The sequence below is a fragment of the Zalophus californianus genome, chromosome 3 (assembly GCF_009762305.2).
Source record: "Zalophus californianus isolate mZalCal1 chromosome 3, mZalCal1.pri.v2, whole genome shotgun sequence".
NCBI classification, from domain to species: domain Eukaryota; kingdom Metazoa; phylum Chordata; class Mammalia; order Carnivora; family Otariidae; genus Zalophus; species Zalophus californianus.
The window spans coordinates 33871180-33876700 of record NC_045597.1 but is presented as its reverse complement, the minus strand read 5'-3'; positions in this window follow the sequence as shown (position 1 = coordinate 33876700).

Genomic DNA, 5521 nt, shown 5'->3' with positions numbered 1-5521 from the left:
ACTGCTAAACTGTTTTCCAAAGGGGTTATATCATTTTATATCCCCACGACAGGCAGTGAATGAGAATTTCAATTACTCCACATCCTTGCCAACACTTGTTTGGTCAGTCTTTTTATTTTAGCTATTCTATTAGATGTGAGGTGGCATCTCACTGTGGCTTTAATTTGCATTTCCCTAATGATTAATGAAGTTGAGCATCTTTTCTGCGTTTATTTGCTATCATCAGTACATCCTTGGTGAAGTGTCTGTTTAAGTCTTTTGCCCGCTTAAAGAATTGTGTTACTTTCTTCTTAAGATTTCTTTTTTTTTTTAAGATTTTGTTTATTTATTTGACAGAGAGAGACACAGCGAGAGAGGAAACATAAGCAGGGGGAGTGGGAGAGGGAGAAGCAGGCTTCCCACTGAGCAGGGAGCCCAATGCAGGGCTTGATCACAGGACCCTGGGATCATGACCTGAGCCGAAGGCAGACGTTTAACGACTGAGCCACCCAGGCGCCACCATCTTCTTAAGATTTCTTAATATAGTCTAGATACAAGTCAGATTTGTCACATATATGCTTGGCAAATTTTTCTCCCAAATGGTGCCTCTTCTCTTCATTCTTCTAACATATCTTCCAAAGGGTAGAAGTTTTTAATTTTGATGATGAATTTTGAAAGTTATCATTGGTCCTAGGTGACTTGCTACCGCTAGAAGAGAAGCTGAGTTCCAGAATGAAAAAATAAGAACAAAACAATTCAGGAAGTACCTGGTGTTGTGAAGTCTCACCACCAACCACAGATGAAGGAACAGGCAGGACAGCTGTTTTATACTGAAGAGGGAACATTGAGAACCTGTCACAACTTATAAGAGTGTAGAGAATTTCCCTGCTTAAAGCAGCAGTTTAGAAATTAAGAACGCCTGAAAACACTCTTTGATTTGGTTTAAATGATTGAGGATGACCGAAAAATAAGCCATTGCATTAGTTTGCTGGGGCTGCCATAATAGAGTGCCACAGACTGGGTGAATGAAGCAACAACAATGTATTTTTGTCTCACAGTTCTGGAGGCTGCAAGTCTGAGGCTACAGTGTTGGGCAAAGTTGAGTTCTGATGCCTTCCTCCTTGGCCTGTCAATGGCCACCTTCATGTTCACATGGTCTTCTGTGTGTGTGTGTGTGTGCGCGTGCACACCCTAATCTCTCCACAAAAGAACAACAGTCAGGGGTGCCTGGGTGGCTCAGTCAGTTAAGCATCTGCCTTTGGCTCAGGTCATGGTCCCAGGGTCCTGGGATCGAGCCCCGCATCGGGCTCTCTGCTCAGTGGGGAGTCTGCTTCTCCCTCTCTCTCTGCCCCTCCCCCTGCTCGTGCTCTCTTTATCTCTCTCTCTTTCTCTCTCACTCAAATAATAAAATCTTAAAAAAAAAAGAACAACAGTTCTACTGGATTAGGGGTCATCCTAAAGATCTCATTTAACCATAATTGTTTCTTTAAAGACCCCCTACCTCCAAATACAGTCACATTTTGAGGTAGTGGGAGTTAGGACTTCAATATATGAATTTGGAGGGACATAATTTAGCCCCTAACACCCACCTAAATGAAAGACTAACCACTCATTCAGAAGGACTGTATTTTGAACCCATTCAGCACTGGTATAGAATGAAAGTGAGTAGACGTCCTGAAGGACCCTAAGAATGTACAACCCAGGTGGCATTAAGCAGCAGCTATTTGTAAGCAAATCTGTATAACAATGTAGATGAACAGTCTCTTAGTAACTTGTCCTGAACTTGTCCATTTTAAGGAACTGGAACTGTGTATAAACTTGTGTTCATACTCTTCCCAGGCAACTGAAACAGTAAAGTATGTGAGTTAATTCTTTCTGGAATTAACCAGCCACCTTTACCTACATCAGGGTTTCTCTACCTTGACACTATTGACATTTTATTTATTTATTTTTAAAAATTTATTTATGTTAAGTAGGCCCCACGCCCAATGTGGGGCTTGAACTCACAACCTTGAGATCAAGAGTCGCATGCGCTACTGACTGAGCCAGCAGATGCCCCGACACTATTGACATTTTAGGCAAGATAAGTCTTTGTTGTGGGGAGCTGTCCTGTATAGGATGTTTAGCTGCATCCCTGGCCTCTATTCACTAGATGCTAGTATAATCTTCCCATTTGTGACCACCAAAAATGTCTCTAGATGTTGCCAAGTTGTCCCAAATCAGAACTGATCTAGATAATATGCTTCTAGGTTCTGAAAGTAATTCAGCTACTGGACAGTATGAAAAAAAGGTGATATTTTGTGTGAACTGAAGCAGGAGGGTCTGGTCTGGACACACAACATTTTGCAAAGCCCTTTCTATCTCTTCTAACCCAGCAACATTGGACACTCAATGGTTATTAGACCCTACTTTTCTCTAAGTCTCAGGGATATAAAGATTTACTACACATGCTTTCTGTCCAAGATATTCTTTGAAGTGTCGCCTCTTTCTTGGGACTGATCCCTCTGGATCAGTTGCCTAAATCTACTAGCTAAAGCTGGAAGGAATTACAGATGAGGGTGCCTGGGTGGCTCAGTTGGTTAAGCAACTACCTTCAGCTCAGGTCATGATCCTGAAGTCCCAGGATCGAGTCCTGCATCAGGCTCCCTGCTTCTCCCTCTGACCCTCTCCCCTCTCATGCTCTCTCTCTCTCATTCTCTCTCCCTCAAATAAACAAATAAAATCTTTAAAAAAATGAATTACAGATGCTAAAAGCTGTCAAGAATTATGAGGCTAAATTTGCAAGTTGTGTTTACTGTTTTTAAAAAGGGTAGTTCTTTGGTAACTCCATAGAAGATTCTTTAAGTGAACTTCAAGTAAGATGACATGTTATTTGTAGAACATGGATTCTTCTCTCTAGGGGTTCAAATTGCATGACATTGGCCATAGTCTAACCTCACCAACAGGTAAGCCTTTCCAGAAAACACCTCTTTGTGAATTGTGAGTCATTCTCCCCCTTTGTTAGCTGCTGGGCACTGAAGAAGTTAAGCAACACCTTACAGGTTGTAAACTGGAGGTAATAATAGTACTTGCCTTATAAGGTTATTAGGAAGATTCAAAGAGATAATCCACATAAAGCCCTTAGAAGAGTGCCTAGCACTTATTGAGGGCCTAAAAATGTTAGCTATTGTTATTTGTTCATCAAATATATATTGAATTCTGGCTTTGAACTAAGCATTGCACAAGGTGATGTGACAAGAGTCAAAGATCAATCACGGATTCAATAGCAAAGAAATGATTAATGTATCAGTAGTATTAATAGCTACCATTTACTGAGCACCTCCTGTGGTCAGCTTCTATGCAAGGGTGCCTTGTATTTATTATTTTGTTTATTCTTCAAAAAGACCTTGCAAAATAGGGCTTTTTTATCCTATTTTATAGATGAGGAAGCTGAAACTCCTTGGGGTTAAGCAAAGTACCATAAGTTAGCTATGTAGTCATGGATATGAGATTTATGTAAGACCTGGCTGATGCCTAAGTTCTGCTCCTTTCTTCTGTGAGTTTGTGGTCTTAGAAGAGATACTGCACACCCATCCCAGTATTCTACCAAGGAAAAAGTGCTATGTGCCTTAGGAGAGATATTGATAAACTGTGAGAGGGATTAGAGTAGGAAGAGATTTTTCCCTTTGGAATTTTAGGGAAAACCCATAGGAGAGATATAATTGGGGCTGAATTTGCACGTGTGGAATTGGCAGGGTTGAGGTGGGTGGGAACATTCCTGAATATAAGAACAAAACCATACAACAGGAAACTGTGGTTTTTAAATGAGGAACAAGAGGGAGTTTGGTTTGACTAGAATTATGAAGGAAACCCTAATCAGCTCTAGCTGGAACTGTTGCCCCTTTGTTCTCCCTCTGACTTGCCCTCTGTCTCATCCTTCTGCGGACTTGGTCCTCCATATACTGTCTACACTGCTCTACTGCACAAAATTCTTCAGTGTCTCCCCATCATCAACATGATAAATATCTAAATTACAGAGCCTTCATAATGTGCCTCCTACCTACTGCCTGGTCATACCCCCTTATATTTTCCCTCTTCCATGTTTTGTCCTGCAATACTGAACTCCCAACTGAAGTAATTCAGTTTTTTAAAATTTGCTTTATTTCGTTCTGCACCGGGTAACCAGGGAACATTTTTTGAACAAGGGACGTTAATTAGTATGTAAAGCCTATAGGAAAGGCCAAAGTCAGGAAGACTAGGAAGCTATAATAAAAACATGGAAAAAGATAATGAAGGCCTGAATTGGGGTAGTGTTAGAAAAACATTTCACTTTACCCTTTTTTCTTTTTAAGATTTTATTTTTAAGTAATCTCTACACTCAACTTGGGGCTTGAATTTACAACCCTGAGATCAAGAGTCTCATACTCTACTGGCTGAGCCAGCCAGGTAACCCCACTTTGCCTTTTTGACCAAGTAGATGTTATTGGGAAACTAAGTGAGCTTCCCATTTATCAAACTTTTAAAAAAATATCCCCGAGTTTAAATAAGAAATTCCTAGATGCTCCTTTCTTCATGATCATCTGTAAAATGAGGTTAGCATTGATGTTTTTCGATTCCGTGTGGCTGATATAAGAGGGTTTCACTGAGTTAAGCTCCCTCAAGACAAGGACTTTGAGCCCATGGCACCCACAGAACCTTGAACAGAGCTTGGCAGATGGGTGCTCAATATGCATTTGTTGAAAAAATGCCTTCCGGTGTTGCTTTGTTCAGTTTAATGGCTCTGCTGTGATTGCTCCCATGTTCTCTCTTGTCCTCTCCATTCAGACAAACAAAACCTTTCTTTCTGATGCTTACATTTTGATGGTGCCATTTCTCCAGCTTGTGTTGGCCTCTTTGTCTCACTAAATCGTATTGTATATTCTTTAAAACAACAACAAAAAAGCCCATTAGCTTTTCCCAGCTGAGGTCAACCCCCCACCTTCCTCCACTCTTTTCTGACCACACTCCTGAAAACCACTGACTTTAGGAGTCAAGAGTTAAGTCAGGTGCTTGAAACCTGCCAGGTTGTGAAATCCTTGAAAAAGTTTTGGCTTTTGCAGTGAATCTCGCCCTAGGTCCTTGGTTCCTAGTCTGGCCAGGTGTCATCATCAGAACGAGTTAAACATCTACATTCCTGGGGCCATTCCAACTTCACTGTCTCAGAATTTAGGATGGGGTGGGGCCTGAGGAGGACAGCAGGAAGCCCAGGAATCAAAATTTCACTTGATCTTAGCCAAAAGGCCGAGAAGCGATAGGAATCAAAATTTAATAAGTATCCAGGTGATTCTGACATCCAGACAGGCAGTCAGAACACTTGGTGTAAATGTCTTCCAGGGTAAGCAAAGGGGTGAGGGAGAAGTATGTTCGCACTTCAGCGGAAACTGGGGGAAGAGAGGAGAAACTGTAGGCTTTGCTTAGTCTGACTCTGCTTTTGAGGGTTATCCATGCATTTTAAATTTTATATTTACATTCGACATTTTCTTTCATGCTTTTCATGGTTAACACGTAGATGGAGTCTGGAGGC